The following is a 20,920-nucleotide window of genomic DNA, read 5'->3' as shown; positions in this document are numbered from 1 at the left end:
CAAAAATGTTTAGAAACAAGTGTGCCAAGCTTGTAGCTTTTTTCCCAAGACCTTCCCCTTGAAGCTGTAATTGCTGTCAAAGGTGCATCAACCAAGTAATAGGCTAAGGGTGTGTAAAGATATGTAACACATAAATAAATGATTTTTGTCAGTAAAATAAAATTGCATATTTTCTAAACCCTGTTTTCACTTTGTAATTATTGGTGATTGTGTGTAGATGTTTGAGGCAAAAAATAACTCAATCTATTATAAAATGAGTCTGTAACGTAATAAAACGTGGAGAAAGTGAAAGGGGTGTGCAGACTTTCCGGCTTGACTATATACAAATATTACAGTATTATAGTATTGTTCTATTCTTTAGATCTTTTTAAAATAACATGACAAATAAATAATACAATATGTCCTTTTAAATGTCATCATTTATCATTCTGATATGAATTTCTGTGCTTCAGTGACATTTCCCAGTGTGCCCTCTTTTGCTCCCATTTTCTACCTCCAGTTCTAATAAGGATGTGCATCCTTTCTTTCCATTCATTAGGGGCCAAATAGCTCGTAAAATATAACACACACATTCACATGTGGAGAGACAAGTTAACTTTTCTTACAACCCAAACTAAAACAACTCTAGCTCTTGTCTCTGTGTAAATCAAGTTCTTACCCAATGTTTTATTTTAGTAAAATATTGAAAGGAATTTAATGTACCTTTTTAAAAGGACATGATAAAGTACATTAAAGATTACATTACCCAACCTGTTATAGTTGCAAAGTCATATCTATGATGCCTTTTATTGCTCCCACTTGATAAGAGGGCCTACAACAGACATGGGAGCTTATACACTGTCTATAAACAAGAATGTCTGGAAAAGGTCTGCAAAATTTATACGGTACACATTACTGATCTTCTAAACCTCACATCTGTTGAAGGACCTCTAATTAGGGTGTTGAGGGGAGGGGGGTGTTGGAGCCTATCTCAGCTTTTCAATGGGCACAAGGCACACAGTAACAGACTGGACGGGGCACCAGTCCATTGCAGGGCAGACACACACACACACACACATTCACCTATAAGGCAATTCAGTGTCTCCAATTAACCTGACTGCATGTTTTTGGACTGTGGGAGGAAACCCACGCAGACAAGGAGAGAACATGCATACTCTGCACAGAAAGGGCCCGGACCACCCCGCCTGGGGATCAAACGCAGGATCTTCTTGCTGTGAGGCGACAGTGCTACCCATGAAGTTACCGTGCTGCCTGTAGAAGGACCTGAATAGATCAATCACGACACAAGCAAAACAACTCAAAATTAAGTAAAGAAGCTTGAAAACCACAAAAATTAATGCCTAGCACTAAGACAATCCTAGTTTTATTGTTTTAAAAAAACTGTGTAGTTGGTCTTTTACATTTTGGCTTCAACTAATTTTTATTAAAGATTAAATTGTGCAAAAAATACTTTCTCTTATAGCACTGATTTCTCATTTGTATAATATTAGTGTATATTGTAAAACCCCAAATCAGAAAAAGTATGTCTTGTCTGGTAAACTTCATTTCATTGGTTACTATACTGTACATTAATTCCTGCATTTGAGGTCTGCAACATATTCCAAAAAGGTTAAGGTGGAAAATGTAGGATTAGTAATGAGGTATCAAAAATGAAAAAATGATGTGATTTTAAACAGGTGAATTCACCAGGCGAGGGCAATCATGATTATACACAAAGATGGGCAGAGGATCTCCAGTTTGTTAACAAATGTATAATAAAATTATTAAATGTTTAAAAACAATATTTTTTCAAAGAAAAGTTGGCAGGAATTTGCATATTCCTTATTATAGTGTATAATATCATTTAACAATTCAAGGAATCTGGAGACATTTTAGTGCTTAAAGGACAAGCCTAAGCCGAACACCCATGATTTATTGATACCCCAGACAGTACTGCATTAAGAACTGTTATTCATCAATAGCTTGTCATCTGTGTTTTTTTGTTACTTTCTGTAGTTTTTTCTTTATTGTATGTGTTATCATTATGCTCTACTCAGGGATGCTTTGGCGTCATCTGGTGGCGCTAAAGGAGAGCTGCCCCGGTTTATCCTAAATATTCTAACCATTAGATTTCACCCATTGCTGATCCTGCACACCTGGTTCCAGTCTTCACCTCATCACTCAGCATTTAAAAGCCTCTGGTTTCTCTCCACTCCTCACCAGATTGTCCACTGATGCCACTCCTAACAGTGATCAGCTATTCTTTTTTCCTGGATGTCAAGCGACTCCTTTTTTCCTGGATGCAAGCTTTCCCCTTACCTGGATCACCTATTCCATGCTACCATCATCCACTCCAGTCTCCATTGTTACCGCCAATTTCACCTGCCTCTATCCCAACCTCCTGTTTCCTTTGCTGCACCTCCCACATTATTCCTGCCCTGAGTCTTTTGGTTTTGTTAATAAACCTGTTAAATCAACCTCCTTTGTGTGGTGTTGCCTTGTGGTTCCAAAAAACCTCCTATTGGCTTAGTGCCACTCTTAACATAGCTGATATAACCACATGGGCAAGGGTAATCAAGCACTACCATACAGAGTTACATTCACAACAGCCACTACTAACTGTGCAAAAAAGAAGCCTTATGTTAACCATGTCCAGAAGCAGCATCAAGTTCTCTGGGCTTGAAGGCATCTAGGATGGAGCATCACACAGTTTAAACATGTATTGTTGTCAGATGAATCAGCATTCCAGGTCTTTTTTGGAAAAAATGGACGCCGTGTGCATACCAAAGTCAAAACGAGCCATTCAGACTTCAGCAACCTGTCCAAAAACCATGGGCCCTTATAATATGAGGTTTTGTCACTGCCATTTACACTTTTGTGATGGCAGCATTAATGCACAAAAGTACATTCGAAAAAATATATGCTTATATACAGTACAGTGCCTATACAGTACACCCGGAAAGTATTCACAGCACTTCACACACACACACACACACAGATTTTTTAAAAATAAAACACAAAAAAATAACATGTACATAAGTATTCACAGCCTTTGCCATGACACAACATTGAGCTCAGGTGCATCCTGTTTCCACTGATAATCCTTCAGATGTGTTTACAACCTGATTGGAGTCCACCTGTGGTAAATTCAGTTGACTGGACATGATTTGGAAAGGCACACACCAGTTTATATAAGGTCCCATAGTAGACAGTGCATGTATCTAGGCACAGACATGAAGAAAAGTACAGAAAATTCTCTGCAGAATTGAAGGTCCCAATGACTACAGTGGCCTTCATCATCCGTAAATGGAAGACGTTTGGAACCACCAGGACTCTTCCTACAGCTCCAATGTGGGTGATCGGAGTAGAAGGACCTTAGTCAGGGAGGTGACCAAGAACCTGATGGTCACTCTGACAGAGCTCCAGCATTGCTCTGTGGAGATGGGAGAACCTTCCAGAAGGACAACTATTTCTGCAGAACTCCCCCAATCAGGCCTGTATGGTAGAGTGGCCAGACGGAAGCCACTCTTCAGTAAAAGGCACATGACAGCCCGTCTGGAGTTTGCCAAAAGGCACCTGAAGGACTCTCAGATGATGAAACAAAGATTGAACTCTTTGGCCTGAATGCCAAGCGTCATGTCTAGAGGAAACCAGGCACCCCTCATCGCCTAGCCAATACCATTCCTACAGTGAATGATGCTGCCACCACCATGCTGTGGAGATGTTTTTCAGCAGTGGGAGCGGGGCGACTAGTCCTGATAGAGGGAAAGATGAATGCAGCTAAGTACACCGAGATCCTTGAAGAAAACCTGCTCCAGCGTGCTCTGGACCTCAGACTGGGGCAAAGGTTTACCTTCCAACAGGACAACGACCCTAAGCACACAGCCAAGATAACAATGGAGTGAGCCAGAGCCCAGACTTTAACCTGATTGAACATTTCTGAAGAGATCTGAAAATTGCTGCGCATCGACGCTTCCCATCCAACCTGATGGAGCTTGAGAGGTTTTGCAAAGAAGAATGGGAAAAACTGCCCAAAAATAGGTGTGCCAAGCTTGTAGCATCATACTCAATAAGACTTGAGGCTGTAATTGCTGCTAAAGGTGCTTTAACAAAGTATTGAGCAAAGGCTGTGAATACATGTACATGTTATATTTTTGTGTTTTATTTTTAATACATTTGCAAACATTTAAAACAGACTTTTTTCACTTTGTCACCATGTATGTATGTATACATCATGGGTATTGTGTGTAGAATTTTGAATGTAATCAATTTTGGAATAAGCTGTAACATAACAATGTGGAAAAAGTGAAGCGCAGTGAATACTTTCCAGATGTACTGTACATTCTGGGTACGTTGCCCTCCATTATTCCAATAGTTTTATTTATTTACCATATTTTACAAGTTATATTTTGCACTTTCCACATGACTGCTACCCCACTGTGCACTCCAAAAGGTAAAAGTGGTGAATCATTTTTCAGTGGTGCATTAACGTTGACAACATTCATTTTGGTTATATTTGTACATACTGCATATGTGGAAAATTTGATTTCACATCATCAGCTAGGCTTTTAAAGTCACTTCTTTAGAAATGTTTCTGACTCTATGTCTGACTTTCACATATTCCCCGTTTACTAAACACTCAAAGAAACATAAATGTTTGATGGGATGCATTAGCAGCATTGCTGAGCATATATGTCAGCAGTTCAGTACTAGTATGATGAAAATGTTTCTGTGGTTCAGAGTGTGCTCAAAGCTGAATGCCCACTTTGTGATCTCTAAAGCATTAGATATGTTCTTCCCCACACAATTGACCCTTATACTGTATGAAACTATTTTAGATGTACAGATACTGGAATGTCAACATGAAACGCCTGGATGAAATAGGAACTGTTTAGTCTTTATGTTTTCCTTAAACCTTTGGCATATTCAGATGGGATCAGGTTTACATTGAGAAGTAGTTTTGCAATTTGGTTTTAGTGGTTTTAGTTGTATAGTCTGTCATGTTCTTATTGTTGGGGTGGGGGGGGGGGGGTGTTTGACATTAAACTTGTGAACTGATAAATCCTGTGTAATGAGTAACTACTGTTTCCGTCATTAATGTAACCAAAGCGTGTAAAACTAGATGTTAAAAATCCTAATAAATAAATACAAAGGGCAAGACAGAAAACCAACATTAACTGCCTGTGATAGGTGTGGATAGGTTAATTGCACTTTGATAAGCAAAGATGGCCAAAGGATCTCCACTTTGTCAACAAATGCGTGGGAAAATTACTGAAAATTTCAGGGGGGGTTTTTGGAAAAAATGGATGCCGTGTGCTCTAGATCAAAGACGAAAAGGACCATCCAGCAACCATATCAGCAACAAGTCCAAAAGCCAGGGTCTGTCATGGTATGGGGCTGTGTCAGTGCCATTGGCAAAGGTCATTTACACTTCTGTGATAATTCAGCATTAATGCAGAAAAGTACATAGAGATCTTAGAGCATCATATGCTGCCATGCATTTTGTAACAAGACAATGCAAAACCACATGATGCACACATTACAAAGGCATGGCTGCGGATGAAGAGGGTACGAGTACTGGACTAGCCTGGCTGCAGTCCTGACCTGTCCCCAATAGAGAATGTGTGAAGAATTTTGAAACGAAAAATACGCTGTCCCAACTTTTTCTGATTTGGGGTTGTATATGACATTAAGGTCAAGTATAAGAAAAAAAGAATGTTTAGAGTAAATTATGTAATTGTGTGCGTACGTATATAATCAGTCCACATATCTATGCCCACACTTGACAGATGAACCATAAGGTCAGATGTGGTATATTCTCACAGTATATGTTCCAACTCTGTGCTTCTGTTTGTGCCATGTTAGACCAGCCTGTCTACCTGACTTTATCACCCACTTCAACTTAGTATGCCAGATCAGGAAAACAGGAACAACTTCACTCTCTTACCATTTCCATTAGACTTTCCTGATCTGTCATTCGTCATGAGCTGTACCCCACACCGCTTAGCCTTCGTTCATCATTCGTGCAGATCCAGAGTGACAAGGTCAAATTAAGTATGCAAGCTAATGGAAAAAATAAGGAATGTTCACTCCAGATTATTGCTTCCATTTACACATTCCACTATCAAAAAATCTTCTTCTGGATATAAAAACTTTCAACTCGAAAATCTAATTTTCGTTATTTGTTTGCAGATTTGTAAACAATTTTTTTCTTCAAATCTTATATATGGACATATAGTTTTCCTGTATGTAAGAGGGCTTTTGCAAAATGATGACAAGCATGCCTCTGTCCTTATAGTAGGTTGTGTGGGTGCCATACAGCTCCTTGGTCCAGGGGACCTTACAGTCAAGCCGGAAAATATGCACACCCCTTTCACCTTCTCCACATTTTATTACATTACAGACTCATTCTATAATAGATGGAGTTCATTTTTTGTCACAAAATTCTACACAAAATAGCCCACAATGGCAAAGTGAAAGCAGGTTTTTGGACATTGTGCTAATTTATTAAAAATCAAAATGTAAAATATCATAGGTACACAAGTGTGCACACCCTTTGATATGACACCCAAAAGTGAGCTGAGGTGCATTTTGTTTTCACTGATTCTGCTTGAGAGGTTTCTACAATTTAACTGGAGTTCACCTGTTAAATTCAATTGATTGGACATGATTGGGGATTGCCAACACCTGCCCATATAAGGTCTTTATGGTAGAGTGACCAGACAGAAGCCACATGACAGCCCGCTTGGAGAACTCTCAAACCATTAGAAACAAGATTCTCTGGTCTTATGAAACCAAAATTAAACTTTCTGGTCTGAATATCAAGTGTCACATCTGGAGAAAACCAGGCACCGCTCATCACCTGGCTAATGCCATCCCTACAGTGAAGCATGGTGGTGGCAGCATCATGATGTGGGGATGTTTTTCAGCAGTGGGACCGGGGCGACTAGTCCTGATAGAGGGAAAGATGAATGCAGCTAAGTACACCGAGATCCTTGAAGAAAACCTGCTCCAGAGTGTGAAAGAGAAAGTCTGTGAATGTTCTTGAGTGGCCCAGCCAGAGCCCAGACCTGAATCCAATCAAACATCTGTGGAAGGAGCTGAAAATGGCTGTGTACCGAAGCTCCCCATCCAACCTGACGGAGCTTGCAACTATATGCCAAGAGGAATGGGCAAAAATGTCCAGAAACAAGTGTGCCAAGCTCGTAGCTTCTTTCCCAAGACACCTTGAAGCTGTAATTGCTGCCAAAGGTGCATCAACCAAGTATTAGGCTAAGGGTGTGGACAGATGTGTAACCCCTAAATAAACCATTTTTGTCAGTAAAATAAAATTGCATATTTTCCGAACGCTTTTTTTACATAATTATTGGCGATTGTGTGTAGATGTTTAAGGCAAAAAAAAGAACTCAGTCTATTATAGTTCAGACCTTCCATCTGGTCAATGTCTGTATAGAGTTTAAAATGTTCCTACAGTGTCTGTAAAGATTTCTTTCAGATACTTCAGTTTAGTTGTGCTTTTCAATTTTTCAATTTTTATATCTCTAAATTGTCCAGTTCTTCACATATAAATTTGTAAACATCTTTATGAATGTAATAAAAAGCAATAATCAAAACATTCTAGCAGTGGAGCAGGTAAAAAGAATGTCTGTATAAGCTTTAATAATGTCCATTCTGTCTTGTAGGTGACTGGTGTGCTAATGGCAGGAGTGTGCTGGAGTTCATGGTCATAATTAGGACATAAAGACATTTAGACTTAAATGAGGTGGAAACTATTAAATCTGAACAGATGAAGCACTGCAGAAGGATAGTGCAACCTGTAGTGTAATGACGGTTGAGGTATCCATACAGAAATGAGCTTGGGAGGGCAGCCTGGAAGGAGTACAAAATGATAAACACTAAAAATGTCATTTAACAAAGTGTAAGGAGGACATCAAAGATTACATGTAATTTTTTTAATGTAAATCCTCATTATATCAAGGAAGAATTGAGATGCTGTGTCCTAAACATTACACAGTTCACCAAATAGCTAAGTATTACTAGTGCAGTGATAGCTTAGTGGTTAAGATACAGGACTACTGATCAGAAGCTTGCTGGTTCAAGCCCAACACCTGCCAAGTTGACACTGTTATTCAGTAAGATTTGCAAGTCAGTTTGGATAAAAGCATCTTCTAAATGCCAAAAATGTAAATAGCGACCCTGATCAGATTAAAGCGGTTGTAAAAAGACAACAGATGAATAACTGAAATAACGTAATGGTAGTTGAGTGTTTTAAAGAGTAACCAACTGAATAATATGACTAAAAAAAATCCAGTTTTGCTACCATGATTAACACCCATTATCAATTCCTACATGATTAACAGAGACTAGAGCAAGGGTCACCAACCTTTTCGAGACCGAGAGCTACTTCAAGGGTACTGAATAATACAAAGGGCTACTTGTTTGATACAAACTTCCTGAATATTCTAAAGTTGCATGTCACTTTTAATTATATTATTATTATAAATATTCATATATTTGAAGAGACTGTCTGATCATATGTTAATGACACATTCCTCCCAATCATTGTGAAAATATTACGTTTTCTTTCACTTTTCTTGTATTTTTTTTTTCATTATAATTTTTTCGGGGTAAAACCTGCATCTTGCTCCGCATTGTGGCTGCGCATGTGTAACTTGCTTGCATCAGTGTTATGCGCACGATATAAAACACTGCACCCAGACCAGCGATCAGCGCTTATATAAACATAACATTTCAAAAACAAAAATGTTTTATGTTCAGTGTTGTCATTTTCAAATCTACATCAATGCAAGTGTTAATGATTCAAAAAGAACAGAAACACAACACAAAACATTTTTAGACGGAGCTCCATAGTCACTAGTGCTATTTTAGAACATGCCCTGCGGGTGACCAGGTGCCCGCGAGCGCCGTGTTGGTGACCCCTGGACTAGAGTATACAGAGTACACTAGGTAAATATAAAAGTATATTAAACAGAGCAGTAACATGTAAGCATAGATACTGTTAAATGCTGAAATTACAGATGCACAAAAAGTCTGGTGCTGTCTTTTTTTCACTGGCAGTGGCAGGAGCTATGACAGTAAGCAATGGCAAGGAGGGATGTGCCAGCCCCTTCAGCTCATGCAGGAACCATCTCCAACAAAAACACACTTGCTTTTGGGACTGTTGCTTAGTGCTCTTAATTGATCTTTCTCTCTTAAACACACACACACACTTTATTCTTTCTTACACTTCTTCTCCACTCTCTAAACCACCATCTTCAAAAACCACTGAGCCAGAGCTGATGGAGGCTGGCAGAGAAAAGCAAGGCACTTTGGGCTAACAGTGCTGATGTTCACTTACAGTTTCAGCATTATAATACCTGATTCTTCTCTAGTGAATTCTCAACTGGGAATAAATGTAATGGCATAAAAGGAAACTTAGGACTGAAATCAACTTTCTCTCAGCAGTTGAATAAAACATTTTAGACATTGGGTGGCATAGTGGCTCAGTGGGTAGCACTGTTGTCTCACAGCAAGAAGGTCCAGGGTTTTATTTTCAGGTGTATCGGTCTGGGTCCTTTCTTTGTGGAGTTTGCATCTTCTGATTTTTCCACCAAAAAACAGCGAACTTGCTTTCGAAGCTGGCACCACAGAATACTTCAACGCGAACCGTGATGTCATCTGTGGGCGTGTCAAAGTCTAGCAGTTTGGGTGCCTTCACATGAGAAGCTGCAAAATCGCTGTGCTGTTGTTTTGTATGGAGCTGCACTTCCATCCAAGTTCACCTGATCTTTTAAAGTTCACCTGATTGAGTTTGCCGCTGATATTCGCTGATATTTTCAAAGCGCTTCAAATGAGATGAACTGTATGAAATGAAGTGGTAAAAGTGACCCAGAAATTACAAAAGAAAAACGCTTAATGTGAAAAATAAAGCTTAACGTTGCTTGTTGTACTAAAACAACTAAGGAATTTTGGCAGTACAGACTTCTTATAAGCACTTATAACCAGTAATAATGGAGAGAAACTTAGTGTCCCTGTGTCATACTTTTAGTTCATTCAGCAACGTTAAGCTTTTTTGACTCTCCCAAGAAGCGGATTCTCAGAATCCTTGAGCTGCAGAACCACCACACATGAAGTAAATACAGCTAAATACTCATGTATGTATTGTATTTTAGAGTGGGTTTAATGGTTATTTCACACTAATTCGTGTTGTGGAACTTTAGTGATGTTTTAGCGAACATCTGTAACAACAGCACAAATGCTCGCAGGTAATCTACACGTTCCGCAATGTTACTACTCTTTACTTTGGTTGTGCAATGCCCACCGTTGATGACACATACTTGGTTCTCAAAAACTGGTGGAAACGTGGGTCGGTTCTCTAAAAAAACACCAAGGTTCGAAGAAACCCAAACAGAACCGGTTCAAGAACCAGAGTTCTTTTGGTGGAAAAGCGCTATGTGTAGGTTTTCTCCGGAAGCTCAGGTTTCATCCCACATTAAAGTGAGTGAGTGCGTGAGGGACTTCAGGCATTATTAAGGTCAGCTAAACCTTGCGGTAAATGATATTTCTAAACTCTGCTGAACCATATTATAAAAGTTCAGCCATGTACATCTGTAAGTAATATCTCAGAATAGTGCAGTTTCCATGGTGATCATGTCAAACATGCATTTGATGATGCTCTAAAAACTAGTACACAGTGGAAGATGATTTGTAAAGCTTCATTTCGCCCCCTTCTCACTTTCTCCATTACACTACCCCCTCACCATTATTTTATCTTCAAAGAAAAAAGCATATTACCACCTTCTTTTTCATACACAATTCTGAAAGGAAAAGACAAAAAAAGGGATATACAACTAAGTCTTATCAACAATTAACGACCCTTCAACTGAATAGGGGAACATGGGTAACTCATACACATGATAATTACATAACAATGAACAGCATATTATCATGAAGGTAAATCACCTTCAAGAGGCGGAGACAAGGCAAGTGTGTAGCATAAATAATAAACAAAGGTCCATTTGCTCTTGGAGAAGCTGTAACATAAATGTCTTTTTTATCTGCATACACTAATGCCAAGTTCAAACTACATCGCAGAAATCGCAGGCGAGCTTCTCTGGTCTCTCAAACTACGTTTTGTCACGAAAACAAACGTGAGAAGTGACGAGGGGTTTAATGATACCACGTCCAAAAATGCACGTCAACAAGTAGCGAGTGATCAAAGTTTGTGCGCTGATGTGCAGCGTAAAATCAAGTAGGAAAATAGGCACAGCATGGATTGTTCTATAGTGAGTTGGGAGTTAAAAAATATGCATCGTTGGTGTTATGTTTTGTAGTGAACGATAAGGTCAGAAATACTGTAAAACTTGTGTGTGTGCCGATGTATTTGGATATAAACTATATTATGCACCTTTTTAAAACTCCTCTCCTGCGTTTCTCCTCACCGTATCTTGCGTTCTCATTGGCTGTTCGACATAGCACTCATTGCCAGTCAGGCAACTCAGATCCAGATATTCGACAAGCTAGAAATCTCTCTTCGGTCGCTCGGATCGAGTTGTTGAGAAGTTCACACATAGCAATTGAGAGCCGAATTTCGATCGCCAAGCAAACGCCGTGTTGCTCCTGAGCCGGCAAATCTAGCGGTGACCTGTCTGTGAGTGAAAATCAGGGCAAAAATTGTGTAGTGTGAACTAGGCATAATATGCTACCATAGTTGAACGACTAAATTACCAAGTAGTTAAAAAGAAGAAAAAAAACATGATAAATCATGGATATATTGTATATAATTTTAAAGACCTGTAAAATATATTGCTTTATTTATTGGGTACCCAATCAAAAGGTCGAGAGCCTATTGTGGCCCATTTTTTTCAGAAGCATCTCTTCTATTAATAAAAAATAACATTTTCTGTTTCATATTCTGTTTAAAAATGCACTTGCATGTCAAAAGCCTGAGTGCTGCACTTTATCAACTATAATACAATATTTCTTTAGCCAAAAAATAGGGGGTGAATTTAGAAGAGGAGGGAAAAGGTCAAAATGAATTTGTACTTGACATCACTTAATAATATTTCCAGCCTACCAATCTTGACTCACAAAGGCCACATTATGTAGGCATATTTAAAGACAGAGTATTTTAATATGATGCAAGAGTAAATACAGTAAATTAGATTCTTAACAAACATGTGAAGGAAATACATAAGTAAATAAATGGAGAAACATAATGGATGCAAGCTCACTTGTCCTTGATTTAGGAAAAATCCATTTACTTTAAAATGACATTTTAGTGACATTATAATAACATAATAAGAACATACAAGAGTGATACCAGTCCAAATCAACTCCAATGAAATTGGAGGTGATTTGCTATAACGTGTAATAAGCATTTGTTTTATGCTTGCTGCTACCATGGGCCTAAGCTGTCAGTTTCAGAATTTCACAGCACAAATTTACTGTAGCACACATCAAATGATATCTGCATTTAGGCAAACACACGAGACACCTGGTGCAATGCGCTGGTTTGCATATACTGTATACTTAAAGAGAAAAGAAAAAGTTTTGCAGGAGAGACAAAAACAAGTAGAGCTCCAGAAAAAGTTGGGACAGTATGGAAAATGCAAATAAAATAAAAATGCAGTGTTCCTTACATTTACTTTAACTTTTGTTTGATTGCAGGAATCAGGAGGAATTTCAGTGCGTAAAGGCCAAGGGTGCAAGCTTAAGCTGAACGCCCGTGATCTTCGATCCCTCAGACGGCACTGCATCAAGAACCGCCACTCAACAATAGCTGATATAACCACATGGGCAAGGGATTACTTTGGCAAACCTTTGTCAAGCACTACAATACAGAGTTACATGCACAAATGCCACTTATAACTTTATCGTGCAAAAAAAGAAGCCTTATGGTAACCGTGTCCAGAAGCGGTGTTGACTTCTCTGGGCTCTGAGGCATCTAAGATGGACCATCACACAGTGGAAATATGTATTGTGGTCAGATAAATCAGCATTCCAGGTCTCTTCTGGAAAAAAAATGGACACCGTGTGCTCTGGACCAAAGACAAAAAGGACCATCCAGACTGTTATCAGCAACAAGTCCAAAAGCCAGGGTCTGTCATGGTATGGGGCTGTGTCAGTGCCATTGGCAAAGGTCATTTACACTTCTGTGATGGCAGCATTAATGCAGAAAAGTACATTGAGATCTTAGAGCAACATATGCTGCCTTCAAGACGTCATCTTTTCCAGGGACGTCCATGCATTTTTCAACAAGACAATACAAAACCACAAGCTGCACACATTACAAGGGCATGGCTGTGAAAGAAGAGGGTACGAGTACTGGACTGGCCTGCCTGCAGTCCTGACCTGTCCCCAATAGAGAATGTGTGGAGAATTTTGAAACAGAAATGCGACAACGATGACCCCGTACTGTTGCACATCGTAAGACGTGTTTGCAGGAAGAATGGGACAAAATAAAAGCTGAAACATTAAATCACTTGGTATCCTCGGTGCCAAAACTTATTTTAAGAGTGGTGAAAAGGAATGGCAACATAACAGAGTGGTTAATGCTTTACTGTGTTGCAGGCCTGAAATGCAGAAATGGATGTTTATTAATAAATACAATTTATGAAATATCTCAGGTTCATCCTGTCTGCATTTAAATAAAACTGTATTATTGCTATTTTCATATCTGCCTTTTATATCTACACATGCCCTTTATATTTACACTTTTTATATTTACCCATGGAGCCACTGTGCCACCCAACTTTAATTATAAAGTCAAGGCTAATCCATACTCTAAATATCAAATTTAAATCTGATGACAGCACTGAAGTAATCTCAGTGTTTAACATTAGTCACTATATAAATACCTGACAGTTGAAGGACCTTTCAAAGATAGAAAAACAGGTAGGTACAGTGTATCACAAAAGTGAGTACACCCCTCACATTTCTGCAAATATTTCATTATATCTTTTCATGGGACAACACTATAGACATGAAACTTGGATATAACTTAGAGTAGTCAGTGTACAGCTTGTATAGCAGTGTAGATTTACTGTCTTCTGAAAATAACTCAACACACAGCCATTAATGTCTAAATGGCTGGCAACATAAGTGAGTACACCCCACAGTGAACATGTCCAAATTGTGCCCAAATGTGTCGTTGTCCCTCCCTGGTGTCATGTGTCAAGGTCCCAGGTGTAAATGGGGAGCAGGGCTGTTAAATTTGGTGTTTTGGGTACAATTCTCTCATACTGGCCACTGGATATTCAACATGGCACCTCATGGCAAAGAACTCTCTGAGGATGTGAGAAATAGAATTGTTGCTCTCCACAAAGATGGCCTGGGCTATAAGAAGATTGCTAACACCCTGAAACTGAGCTACAGCATGGTGGCCAAGGTCATACAGCTGTTTTCCAGGACAGGTTCCACTCGGAACAGGCTTCGCCAAGGTCGACCAAAGAAGTTGAGTCCACGTGTTCGGCGTCATATCCAGAGGTTGGCTTTAAAAAATAGACACATGAGTGCTGCCAGCATTGCTGCAGAGGTTGAAGACGTGGGAGGTCAGCCTGTCAGTGCTCAGACCATACGCCGCACACTGCATCAACTCGGTCTGCATGGTCGTCATCCCAGAAGGAAGCTGACGCACAAGAAAGCCCGCAAACAGTTTGCTGAAGACAAGCAGTCCAAGAACATGGATTACTGGAATGCCCTGTGGTCTGACGAGACCAAGATAAACTCGTTTGGCTCAGATGGTGTCCAGCATGTGTGGCGGCGCCCTGGTGAGAAGTACCAAGACAACTGTATCTTGCCTACAGTCAAGCATGGTGGTGGTAGCATCATGGTCTTGGGCTGCATGAGTGTTGCTGGCACTGGGGAGCTGCAGTTCATTGAGGGAAACATGAATTCCAACATGTACTGTGACATTCTGAAACAGAGCATGCTTCCCTCCCTTCGAAAACTGGGCCTCATGGCAGTTTTCCAACAGGATAACGACCCCAAACACAACCTCCAAGATGACAACTGCCTTGCTGAGGAAGCTGAAGGTAAAGGTGATGGACTAAACCCAATTGAGCACCTGTGGCGCATCCTCAAGTGGAAGGTGGAGGAGTTCAAGGTGTCTAACATCCACCAGCTCCATGATGTCATCATGGAGGAGTGGAAGAAGATTCCAGTAGCAACCAGTGCAGCTCTGGTGAATTCCATGCCCAGGAGGGTTAAGGCAGTGCTTATAATAATGGTGGTCACACAAAATATTGACACTTTGGGCACAATTTGGACATGTTCACTGTGGGGTGTACTCACTTATGTTGCCAGCCATTTAGACATTAATGGCTGTGTGTTGAGTTATTTTCAGAAGACAGTAAATCTACACTGCTATACAAGTTGTACACTGACTACTCTAAGTTATATCCAAGTTTCATGTCTATAGTGTTGTCCCATGAAAATATATAATGAAATATTTGCAGAAATGTGAGGGGTGTACTCACTTTTGTGATACACTGTAGGTAGGTGTGTGTGTGTGTGTGTGTGTGTGTGTGTGTGTGTGTGTGTGTGTGTGTGTGTGTGTGTGTGTGTGTAAGTAAATAGACAGCTTCATCTCCTGTTTCTTCACCTCAGATAAAAATTATATACCCAAGGGTAACACAGAGCAGAGCTTATACGTCATGAGAATGTAAACACTCACTATCTCCCCAAAACATATTTGTGCTTCAGAGCGCAATGCTGTACATTCCAGTGATTAAATCAAAACCACAGACGCATCTGCTACAACATTACTTATTACTTTTCACCTTCAACTCTCTTATTCTTTACCTCTGTTTGCTTGCTCTGACAGTAGCACGTACATGCAGGTGTGTGAACACGTACTATGTCAGCATACTGTCCGATTAGACAGAAAATTTCTTCAAAGACTATTAGGGCCAACACAAAGAATAGCACTGACAGGCCTGTACATTTTCAAAACATTTGAAGCGATTAAAATAACACCAAATGAGAATTAAATAACCCACTTGGAATGTCCAATTCATAATAAGGCTTGAGTTAGTGAGAATTGCTTTTTTAAACTCCAATGTACAACCCCAATTCAGAAAATGTTAGGACAGCATGGAAAATGCAAATAATACAAAAAAACAGAGTTTCTTACATTTACTTTGACTTTTATTTGATTCCAGACAGAATGAACCTGAGATATTTCATGTTTTGTTTGCTCAACTTCATTTCATTTATTAATAAACACCCATTCCTGCATTTCAGGCCTGCAACAAATTTCCAAAAAAAGTTGGGACAGTAAAGCATTTACCACTTTGTAACGTCACCATTCCTTTTCACCAAAGTGATTTAGTGTTTCAGCTTTTATTTTGTCCCATTCTTCCTGCAAACATGTCTTACGATGTGCAACAGTACGGGGTCGTCATTGTTGCATTTTTTGTTTCAAAATTCTCAACAGCCATTGGGGACAGGACTGCAGGCAGACCAGTCCAGTACCTGTACCCTCTTCTTCCACAGCCATGCCTTTGTAATGTGTGCAGCATGTGGTTTTGCATTGTCTTGTTGAAAAATGCATGTACGTCCCTGGAAAAGATGACGTCTTGAAGGCAGCATATGTTGCTCTAAGATCTCAATGTACTTTTCTGTATTAATGCTGCCATCACAGAAGTGTAAATGACCTTTGCCAGGGACACTGACACAGCCCCATACAATGACAGACCCTGGCTTTTGGACTTGTTGCTAATAACAGTCTGGATGGTGAAAATACCACAATACACGTTTCCACTGTGTGATGGTCCATCCTAGATGCCTCAGAGCTTAGACAAGTCGACACCGCTTCTGGACATGGTTAACATAAGGCTTCTTTTTTGCGCAGTAAAGTTTTAAGTAGCATTTGTGCATGTACAGTGGGGGAAATAAGTATTTGATCCCCTGCTGATTTTGTAAGTTTTTTTGAAGGTTTATTTTAACAGAGAGAGACAGAATATCAACAAAAAATGCAGAAAAAAAACATTAAATAAAAGTTATAAATTAATTTGTATTTAATTAAGGGAAATAAGTATTTGATCCCCTACCAACCAGCAAGAATTCTGACCCCCACAGACCGGTTATGTGCCCATGAGGCACACAAATTAGTCCTGTCCCTGTATAAAAGACTCCTGTCACAGAATCAGTTTCTTCCATTCAAATCTCTCGACCACCATGGGCAAGACCAAAGAGCTATCAAAGGACGTCAGGGACAAGATTGTAGACCTGCACAAGGTTGGAATGGGCTACAAGACCATCAGCAAGACGCTTGGTGAGAAAGAGACCACTGTTGGTGCGATAATTCGAAAATGGAAGAAATACAAGATCACAGTCAATCACCCTCACTCTGGAGCTCCATGCAAGATCTCACCTGGTGGGGTAAGAATGATTCTGAGAAAGGTGAGGTCAGTCCAGAATTACACGGGAGGAGCTTGTCAATGATCTCAAGGGAGCTGGGAGCACAGTCACCAAGAAAACCATTAGTAACACACTTCGCCGTAATGGATTGAGATCCTGCAGTGCCCGCAAAGTCCCTTTGCTCAAGAAGGCTCGTGTACAGGCCCGTCTGAAGTTTGCCAATGAACACCTGAATGATTCAGAGAAAGCTTGGGAGAATGTGATATGGTCAGATGAGACCAAAATTGAGCTCTTTGGCATCAACTCCACTCGCCGTGTTTGGAGGCAAAGAAATGCCCGGTGGGGATGGTGTTCTTGGGGTCATATCCAGCATTTCTCTGCTCCCAGCTCCCTTGAGATCATTGACAAGCTCCTCCTGTGTAATTCTGGACTGACCTCACCTTTCTCAGAATCATTCTTACCCCACCAGGTGAGATCTTGCATGGAGCTCCAGAGTGAGGGTGATTGTGATCTTGTATTTCTTCCATTTTCGAATGATCGCGCCAACAGTGGTCTCTTTCTCACCAAGCGTCTTGCTGATGGTCTTGTAGCCCATTCCAGCCTTGTGCAGGTCTACAATCTTGTCCCTGACGTCCTTTGATAGCTCTTTGGTCTTGCCCATGGTGGTCGAGAGATTTGAACGGAAGAAACTGATTCTGTGACAGGAGTCTTTTATACAGGGACAGGACTAATTTGTGTGCCTCATGGGCACATAACCGGTCTGTGGGGGTCAGAATTCTTGCTGGTTGGTAGGGGATCAAATACTTATTTCCTTTAATTAAATACAAATTAATTTATAACTTTTATTTAATGTTTTTTTTCTGGATTTTTTGTTGATATTCTGTCTCTCTCTGTTAAAATAAACCTTCCATAAAATTATAGACTGTTCAAGTCTTTGTAAGGGGGTAAACTTACAAAATCAGCAGGGGATCAAATACTTATTTCCCCCACTGTAACTCTGTATTGTAGAGCTTGACAAAGGTTTGCCAATGTAATCCCTTGCCTATAGTTGTTATGTCAGCTATTGTTGAGTGGCGGTTCTTGATGCAGTGCCGTCTGAGGGATCAAAGATCACGGGTGTTCAGCTTACGCTTGCGTCCTTGGCCTTTACGCACTGAAATTCCTCCTGATTCCTTGAAGTGTTTAATGATATTACGCACCGTAGAGGAAGAAATATGCAAATCCCTTCTAATCCTTCTTTGAGATACATTGTTTTTAAACATATCAATCATTTTCTCACGCATTTGTTGACAAACTGGAGATCCTCTGGCCATCTTTGCTCACCAAAGACTCAGCCTTTCCTGGATGCTGCTTTTGTACCAAACCATGATTACAATCACCTGTTGACATCACCTGTTTGGAATTATCATTAATCATTACTAGCCCTAAATTGCCGACTTTTTTTTGGAATTAGTTGCAGGCCTGAAATGCAGGAATGGAATATTAACAAATGAAATTAAGTTGATCAGACAAAACATGAAATATCTTGGGTTTAAACTGTCTGCAATCAAATAAAAGTCAAAGTAACTGTAAGGAACACTGCATTTTTATTTTATTTGCATTTCCCATACCGTCCCAACTTTTTCTGATTTGGCGTAGTATTTATTAACATACAAACACCACACACACATACACAAACATGTGAGATTAACTTTATTTCAAAAATATCCACAGTTTCAGCATCCCCCACACAGTAGACAATACACAAATTTAGTGCCTAAACTTTATATAACCTTTTTCAGTTACACAGCAGCTTGTCCAGGAATAAACCAGTGATAACAGCAGCAAGAAAAAAACAACCAGAGAAAACATGAATATGGAAGACAGAAATAGGGTGTACCCATGTGCATTAAATAAGAAACATTAAAGAAATGTATTCATCCACTGGTTTACAAGAAAGACATTATTATTATAATTGACATCTAGTACAATTTGGTTATGCAACAAGACAACAAAAGCAAGTCTAGCTCTGAACCACTGAAAAGTAACAAAATTAGGGTTTTGGAGTGGAAAGTTTATGTACTGCTTTTAACTCTGTTGAGATGATGTGACAGGACCCTAAACAAATATTTCATGATTTAATTAAATTGTGCAAATAAGAGTAGGTTCATCCATAGTGATTTTAAAAAGCCCAGATTAGTGTTGCTTCACTAATCTTGACATTTACACTTTTTAACAGCAACCCTGTATTTTGTATGCTGCACATAATTAAAGTGTGTAGTTTTGAATAAAAATATTACGTTGTTCTTTGTTATGATAATTATTTAAATGGTTTGGTATCATTAAAACAGCGTATCTCTTATTTTATTATTATAGTCCTTCATCCCACCATGTCTGAAGTCGGCCATAATTGTACCACTGCCTAAAAAGACCAGCATCAGCAGCCTCAGTGACTTTTGACCAGTCGAAGTGCTTCGAGAAGCTGGTGAAACGTCACATCGTGTCCTGCCTCCCTCCCATCCTTGACCCATTTCAGTTCGCATACAGAGCTAACAGGCAGAGGATGCCATAGTAACAGCACTCCACACCACCATCTCCCACCTGGACTTGCAGGGACGCTATGCCAGGCTGCTCTTTGTCGACTTTAGTTCTGCCTTCAATACCATACTGCCGGAAAGACTGACTGTAAAGTTAATGGACATTGAACTTCCAGCCAACATCTGTTGCTGGATTAGAGACTTCCTCTCAGACCATGTACAGAGAGTCAGAGTTGGCTCACATCTCTCCACAGCCCTCAGACTCAACACTGGATCTCCACAGGGTTGTGTGCTGAGTCCACTACTCTATACCCTGTACATGTACGACCGTGTCAGTAGCCACCCAGACAACGTCACAATTAAGTTCGCAGATGACATCCCCCTGGTCAGGCTTATCTCTGATGGTGATGAAACGGCATACAATGAGGAGGTCCAAAGGCTAGTGGGGTGGTGTGCAGACAACAACTTGGTTATCAACACCTCCAAGACTAAAGAACTGATTGTAGACTTCAGGAGGAGGAGGAAGTCTCTGATCTGCAACCAATTTGGATTAATGGGGAGGTGTGTGGAGAGGGTACCCAGTTTCAAGTTCCTGGGGATGCATATGGACGCAGACCTCCAATGGAGCTCTAACACCTCTGCCGTCGTGAAGAGGGCCCAGCAGCGTCTACATTTCCTGAGGATCCTCAAAAGGCTCAATCTGAAGAAGGATCTGCTGACTGTTTTCTACCGCTGCTCCGTGGAGAGTGTGCTGACTTATTGCATATCTGTGTGGTTCTCTAGCTGCACCACGGCACACAAAAAGGCCATACAGAGGGTCATCAATACCGCCCAGAAAATCATTGGGTACCCTCTCCCATCCGTAAAGGAACTCTACATCACCCACTGTCTCAGGAGGGCACACAGAATTTTAGGGCAGACAGTTTTTACAACAGGGCCATAGCTCTGTTAAACACAAACATGTGACACATCATGGGAGCTGCCTTGCTGTCTTACTGTCTACATAGACAGCTGAATTTACTTTTTGCTTACTAAGCTAACACAGTTAGCATCATGCCATT

This window comes from Trichomycterus rosablanca, chromosome 12, assembly GCF_030014385.1.
Source record: "Trichomycterus rosablanca isolate fTriRos1 chromosome 12, fTriRos1.hap1, whole genome shotgun sequence".
In the NCBI taxonomy this organism is placed as follows: domain Eukaryota; kingdom Metazoa; phylum Chordata; class Actinopteri; order Siluriformes; family Trichomycteridae; genus Trichomycterus; species Trichomycterus rosablanca.
The sequence above is the reverse complement of the archived record's forward strand: the minus strand, read 5'-3'. Positions refer to the sequence as shown.